This window comes from Candoia aspera, chromosome 10 (assembly GCF_035149785.1).
Source record: "Candoia aspera isolate rCanAsp1 chromosome 10, rCanAsp1.hap2, whole genome shotgun sequence".
NCBI lineage: Eukaryota > Metazoa > Chordata > Lepidosauria > Squamata > Boidae > Candoia > Candoia aspera.
Genome location: NC_086162.1, coordinates 17,720,143 through 17,728,210, shown reverse-complemented (window position 1 = coordinate 17,728,210; position 8,068 = coordinate 17,720,143).

Below are 8,068 nucleotides of genomic sequence, written 5' to 3'. Positions count from 1 at the left end.
GAGGAAGCCAAGCTGAAAAGCCAAAATGTACAAGTTCTTTAGGCCACAAAAATCAATTGCTATTTTGGTGGTTCCCTTGTTGAATGTCTTCTCCAGTGAGTTTCAACTCACTGCTGCTGATTGATTTATTAAAGAAGGATCATTGCTTCTAAATAGGGCCGTCACCTCTGAAGGAAATCTTAGCTGGTTGTGAGTTGTAATTGATTTACTTCATTAAAGTGGGGTAATCTAATTGACTCTCAACCTAAATTTGCATATGAATGATTGAAAAGAAAATAAATCTTTTGGTTTTAGATGATGCACACTTAACCATAGACCAGCCTCCTCTTACCCAATGAAATCCAGATATTTTGGCTTACATCTCTCTTCATTCTTGATTGGTCATGCTGACTTTTAGGGCTATCTCCAATTGAGTTCCAAAATCTATATAAATTTCCATGAATATATTGGTTCTTTTTAAGCCAATCCCAATGTAATCTAATGAATTACTAATAAATGTCCACTTGATGCTTTGCAGCAATTGTCTGAATTATTCCCATTGAATTATATTGATAGCTTATTCGTTTTTTTGAATTGATATTGCAATTTTGCAAATAGTCTTGAAACCCTTTGAGAAAGGACAGCATATGAACATTTGCTTCTTTCCTTTTCTAATGCATTTTAATATTCTAGCAACCAAGGATGAATTTCTTGCTGGGTGCCTGTCTACCATCTTAGACCATGATGTGCGGAATGCTTACTGCTGCTAGGGCCGTATGCTAGGGTACAATATACTGTACCAGTCACTGCACTGGTTGCCAATAGGCTTTTGAGTGCTGTTCAAAGTACTGTTTTTAACCTGTCAAGCTCTTAATCCCTTGGTGCCTACATATCTCTGCAGGACCATCTGTTTCATGGAGATCCAAGCTGTACAGTGAGTTCAGCCCAGAGAATGTCAGAGTGCTGGAAAGCGTTTGGCCCAAGAGATCAGAAAAAACACACACCACGCATTTCTATAAAAATAAATGTATTTACAGAAAGCATAAAAACATAAACAGTTTCATATCCAGATATCCTGGATAGGCACAAAAGCTTTATAAGCTCATACACGCACACCCGCAGAGCTGGGAGAACGAGCTGCTGCTGCTGCTGGGCTAAACAGAAAACCAAACCTTTCTGGTGGCAAGCTTCCCCTTAGGCAATGAGCAGCGTTATCTTATTTGTCATTCTTTTCACACCCCAACCTGAGGATACTTAAGTTTGACCTTCTGACTCTGCCAGAGTGATTTGTTACCATAGTAACTTAGTGGCTTGCTTTTTGCAAAACAACCAAATACCAACAGAGAAGCATGTCACTCCACCCCAATGAGATCTGAGGAGAGGGGCAAGAGCACATTGCTTTTCCAGTTATATCTCTTTCCTGTGGAACACCATGCCTCTGGAGAACTGGACGGCACCTTCCATTGCATTTTCTGGAGGACATTGCAGACAAAGCTCTTCTGTAGCGGAATGTTCGTTTTTCAAAGAGTTCTGGAAATGCTCAGATGGCAGGGTTTGTTTTTGTTGTTGGGATGGTGGTGATATGTTCTATATTTTATGGATTTTATATGTTGTAGACTGCTGGGGATGTGTACAAAGTTGGCAGTACATAAGTTTCACGAATGAATGAATGAATGATGCCAAACATAGACAAGGGACTCATTTTTTAAACAATACAGTATCTGCTGTAGGCTATAGGAACAATGGTCCTATGAAACAGTAACCTAGCAACTTCTGGCTTTCATAGTTTATTATCTTCTTTGGGGAGTGCTTATCTTTGTATGCCGGGGTTATAGGAGCTGGGATTCTTCATATGATGCTAAGCTACAATTCCTGGCATCCTTTATCACTGACTATACTAGCTAAGACTATTGGGAGTTGCCATTCAACTATAGGCAGTCACACCCATCATAAAATATTCTAGCTAATAAAAAGGCAGAAATTAGCAGCCTCAAATTATCATATTTTGGATGCTTTACATCTTCTCCTAACTCTCTTGGGAAGTCTGTAATGCTGGAAAAGCTAGAAAGAAAGAGAAGACAACTAACAATATGGCGGGTGGATTATAGCAGTGATGGGCACAGTTGGAAGACCTGAAGGGCCAGATTGGGGGCAGATCATCCTGGAGAAGGTGGTCACTAAGAGTTGGCACTAACGATGGCACATAATCAGAATGAAAATGGCAGCAGCGGAGCTGATGACTTGGTCACATGACCCATCATTTTTTAAATGGCCTGGCCTGGCTCTTCTAACTGGATATCATGAAGTAGGAGAGCAAATTTCCAAACAGAAAAGGGGTTTTTGAAAGTATATGAAGTTGTGTGGGGGGTGGGGGTGGGGTGGGGAGTAGAGTGGAGACATAGTTTATTGGTTTTATTTAATAGTAAATAAGGTCTGTGACTAGCAAGGCTCTGAAGGTACAGAGCAGCTGTGTGGATTGCTAGAGGCTCCAGTTTGCTGCTGTCTTAGGTACTTGCAATAATTGATCACAGCAAATTTACTTTCTGATAAATATATGTTTATAAATAGGATTCTCAGGCAGCTGCAGAAGGTTTAGTTGATTAATTACATGCTTTTGAATTGATTGATTCATTGCATACATTTGAATATAGTAAGATTTGATTTGAAGAAACAAAGCGTTTTAAGAAAAAACATTCCTTTTCCTGACAGATCAACAAATTTGAGCAATCTAAAAGGTTACTAAGAAGTTTGCCGATTTAAGTATACTTGAAAGGGTGGGGGAGTGCTTGGGGTGGGTGATCTTGTGAGTTGGAAATGTGGGTTTATGGAGTTTGTGCACTAGGAGTTTACAATAACGAAGAGCAAAAATTTGACGTGTGATGCTGAAGTAAAAAGTTGGTTCTAATTTGAGGTTTATTATTTTGGGCCTCTAATGCATTGTGCGGTGCAGAGTGGTAGGCGGCAGTACTGAAACTGAAACTCTCCCCACTACCCAAGTTCGATTCCAGCAGAAGCTGGATTCTCGGGTAGCCGGCTCAGGTCGACTCGGCCTTCCACCCTTCCGAGGTTGGTAAAATGAGCACCCGGCTTGCTGGGGAAGGTGACGACTGGGGAAGGCAATGGCGGGCCACCCCGCTCTATAGTCTGCCAAGGAAACGTCGCAAAAGCGGCGTCCCTCCAAAGGGTCAGACATGACTCGGTGCTTGCACAGGGGACCTTTCACCTTTCACAATGTCACTACTGTCAGGCATTCAGAATCGTGAGCAAATCAGATGTCTTTTAATACAAAAAGTTTGCCCCAAATTGCATTGGTCATCCTTTTATGAGGACACCAGCAATCTTTCACAGAAAGTATACTGTGAAAGAGAAGTAGAACCTGAAGTCCCAGGCCTCTAGATGGCCTCTAAAAACTTGGAGTAGTCCTGGAGACTTCTAAACATTAGAACCAAGCCCTATGTTTTGGTGCTGTAGAACTGAAAATGATTAAGCAAGGCAGCTTTGATTTGTGATAGTGAAACTTCATGCTATGAAGCTGCCATGGTTTACATCCTTGAAATGAACTGTGGTATAGTTGCTCAAGGAGGTATTTTGCACCACCTCTCAGCCATCTCATAGATTCTTCCAGCTCTCACAAAAGCCAGAAGGCAAATCTGTAGAGGTGTGACACAGGTGCAAAATCCTGTTCCAGTTTTGCCAAATGCTGGAGGAAGCTAAGAGTGAAGCCACCAGGCACCTTTGCTTTTAGAAGCAATGGGATGTTGTTGTTTTAGGAAGTAGCTTAGAGGAGATGCTTCACTAAGTCTTCCATCCAAGGAAATCACCCTTTCAGAGTTCTAAAAATTATTAATGACATGACTGCAATCATCATTTTAATTTTTCTTCTTGGTTGCATGGTCTCTTTATTTGCATTGTGTTTGCCTAGTTCACACAGGGAATCTATCAATGCATAATGCAGTTTCTCAACCTTGGCAACTTTAAGATGTGTGGACTTCAACTCCCAGAATTTCCCAGCCAGCATGTCCACACATCTTAAAGTTGTCAAGGTTGAGAAACACTGGCATAATGTGATGAGTTGGCTTATCGCAAAGCCAGATGTTATTTTAGGGCTGAGAGCAGCTGACTGGTCCATGGTCACCAGCTGGTTTCCAGGCCCAAGGAAGAAGTAGAACCGATGTCTCCTCATTCTTAGTCCAGCACCTTCACCGCTACACTGTTGGCTCTCCATCATTTTAATGTCAGCACCCCTGGGTAGACCAGATCAGAAAATCAACTGCAAAGGAAGACTAGAACCAAACTTTACTGAGACAGGCTATTATAACTGAATCTCATAAGTCTGCATGTGCTTTACTTCCCCTCCTTCTTATACCTCCGTGAATCAGGGAGTCATTTTCCTGAGCAACTTCCTTGCTTCATAGGTCTTAAAGAATGTTGCAGCCCTCTTTGCCTAGGCAACGCTTCTTGCCTATCGCTGTCAAAGTCATTTCCCTCGTTCTCTCCATTTAAGTACAATTTAAATTAAACAAATAAATGATATTCAACCATTTTTAGTTTGTCTCCTGGCTCCATTCCTTCTTTTTTGGAATGCAGCCATGACAGCACATTCAAAAGGTGTTTTGGATGGTCTTTCAGGCCTATCCTGATAGAGCCGTAAATGCCGTTAGGACCTGTCCGAGAATTATATTAGGAGTAAAGATGGAATATTCAGATTGCTTCACTCTGTTCTCCTGAAAACAAATACAGTTAACATTTCTGTGTTAACAACACTTTATGGAATGGGAAAAGCTCCCTGTAGAAACAACTGGAACGTCCAAGTTTTCATTGCAATGCTTCATTGTTAGCTTGCAAAGGTCAGTAGCATTCTCTTCATTCCCTATTTCCAGAGCTTCTTGCCCACATAATTCCCATTAAGATCTATGGGGAAATGACCTCCCAGCTCTAGCAACATGTGAGGCTTCATGCACTGATGGTGCTTCTGTGTCTCTAGATTTCTCTTCCGTTTAGATCAGTGAGTTCCTATTGTGAAAGGAGGTTGTGTCACCAGGGCAGGTACTCCTAGAAGGGAGGGAATCAAGCCCCTGCTGGAGAAGTACTATATTTGAACAGTGGAACCACCAAATGCAAAAGTTCTGACAGTAGATGGGCGTTTTGAGAAGTGTAGTGTGGAAAATGACGTCCAAGGCTGCCACCTTGTGGAATATGAAACAACAGTAGCATCTAGTGATCTTCATGATATTCTCATCAATGACCCTAAGCTTTAAATTCCATGGCTCTTTCATATACAAGGTAGCCAATGTCTGCAGCTTCTCTGTATTCTTGTCTTGGAGAGAAGAATGAAATTCAAGATTCTTATAAATACCAATCACATTACATGTCATGTCAAGTCTGTGGGTCACTGGTGTGAAAAATGCCAGGTGATTACCAGCTGTATGGATTTGTGTTTGCCCAGAAATTATTTCCCAACTGTCATTCTCTGACATTTTTGCAGATGAAGAATCCTACACTCATTGAATTGTTTGCTTAAGGTCTAACAGTACACCTCTTCTCACTCCTCACTTGGGAATGATTACTGAGGACCAGGGTCTTCCATGGATAAATCACCCAGCAGACAATACGCATCAAGGCAGAAGTTTCCTGTGGGTCCTGACAGGCTTTAGCTTCTACCTGCTTCAATGTTTGGGATAGTTAATGAACATGCAGAGAAAAAGTCATGGGACAAAGTTCATTAGCAAGCGAAAAGAACTTTACTTCTTTTTGAGTGGGACCATAACAAAAAGAATAAAAAATACTCCAAGATAGTAAAACAAGAAGCTAATGCACAATATAGCAATTAGCGGGCTTTGGTACCACATACTGATTTCTAAATTCTAAGCCTTCAATTTCATTCTAATCCCACACCAATATATGCATAATCTTATCCATTTTAGAGCTCAGTTGGGGAGGGAGGAGAGGCTGAGGAAGATGTCAGTCTCTCTGTGGTGGCCTTTGTCTATCTGGTGCTGCATGTCACATGTGAACCCATGGCATATGTGTGTTTAAGGGAGTTTGCTGTAGGAGCACCCTGGTTATGTCTACATGCAGAGATGTCTGTGAAAAATATCTTCATGGCATTTGGCACAATATGCAACAGAAGATCTGCCCAAAGTGTGTTTCATCTTTCTGAACTCTTGGCCTGAGCCAGGTTAACACCTCAAGGGCTTCTGCAGGATTCTGTTATCTGTGTTCTGTGCTTCATTTACTTTGCCCATTAACAGTTTTTTTAAAAAAAACCAGAGAGCTATACATGAAGACAGGCCTACTCTAGCTTTCCTGTTCCTGGGAAGGTAACACGCAGGGCTGGTTGATGCAACAGTAAAATGCCTGAGAAGTTCTCTTTTGAACATGATCTACTGATGCAACAAGGATGATAGGAAAGTATGGATCACTTAAGAGGGGAAGAGCATCATTGTCCAGACATCCTTTGACTCCATTGTCAAAGAATTGACATTGACAAAGTCTTTACATATACATAAGACTGTCCCAAGCCCTTTTTGTGGACGTATGTATAGTCTGACTGGTAACATCAATGGACGAAGGACAAATTCATGCAATCCAATGGAAAACCCATTGAAAGTGCAGAGGGGTTTGGGGCTGCCTGGAAGGTACCTGAGCACGCTGCCATTTGCTCCAATGGATGTGGGGATAAATGCTGGGCAAAGCAGCTCAGACAGCATCTGATGAAGACAAAAGTCCTTGTGAAATGATCTACTCGAAATCAGGCCTACTCAAAAGCTATCACCTATTGGTGAGTATCGTGAACATTGCTTATATGGCATGTGTGCAACCAATGGAGCATAGGATATAGGATTTCCTCTACTGAGATTTTCAAGGCTTTGTAACTGCATTTAAGGTAACTGGAGCCAAGACTGGAATCATTGGAACCATCTCCTTATGTCACAATCATATGTCCAACCCTGAAGTAGACGAGGCAAAGGGATCAAGACTTTTTTTTAAGTTGGGTTCAGTCCTATAAAAAGGAGGATGTTTGCCTGAGCTCATCTGGTCGGTTTTATCTCTCTGCAGCCTTTGCTTGTTCAAATCAATGCAGGGTTTCTTAGTATCAACTGCTTCTTAAGAGATGTTTACCCAGCCCTCTCTTTTCACCGAGTATTTACTTGTCTTCTTACTGTTAAATGAGTTAGAATCTCTCTGAGAGAGATGAAGTCTTGTTGGGTGAAAAAAAAGGACATCTTCACAGAGAAGAGACTCCCTAAGTATGTTTTTATCACTTACGTTTCTAAGAGCCGGTTTGGTCTAGTGGTTAAGGTTCTGGGCTAGAAACCAGGAGTCTGTGAGTTCTAGTCCTACCTCAGGCATGAAAGTCGGCTGGGTAGCCTTAGGCCAGTCTCTTTCAGACTAACTCGGTGCAATGTAGACTAGCCTCCTCATGGTGCACCCAGGGCAATGTGACTTGTCATGGCTAAATAGTCTACACATCTGGCTGCTGGACCTCACAAGGATTTCCCAGCAAGAAAAAGGGGCATGAACACCGAACTGCTATGCCATACAATTAAAAAAACAAAACAAAACTTATATATCTCATGTAATCATAATAACCTCCAGTGTTGTACACTGACTGCTTGAAACAAAGGAACTATTTCTCTTCCATAGCTTGTTGATCACCTGGAAGGTATTTTATCCAACACAGATGACTAGATTGGACCTTTCCCAGAGTGACTCTTCCAGATAAACTAGAGTTCAGCTCCTATAATCCCACCAAACACTAGGGAATTTAAGTCAGATGTACTAAGAAGATGCCAGACTGGGGAATGTTGATATAAAACTTACTGGAAGGGAGGAAATCTTACTTGTTTCTTCGGGAAATATTTCAGGTCATGGAGACTGAGCACCACAAAATAGCCTGAACAGAATAAATTCACATACTCCACACAGTAATTTTCTGTTCCTCACAGGAAGTGGCTCTTCAAAGCAAAATCCAAAGACAAAATGAGATCAGAAGACTATTATTATTTTCACCTCTTTGGAAAAAGCAATGCCAAAAGTATAAAACTATACCCTGGCAGTAAATTGATTATTACCTGAATATTTAGAA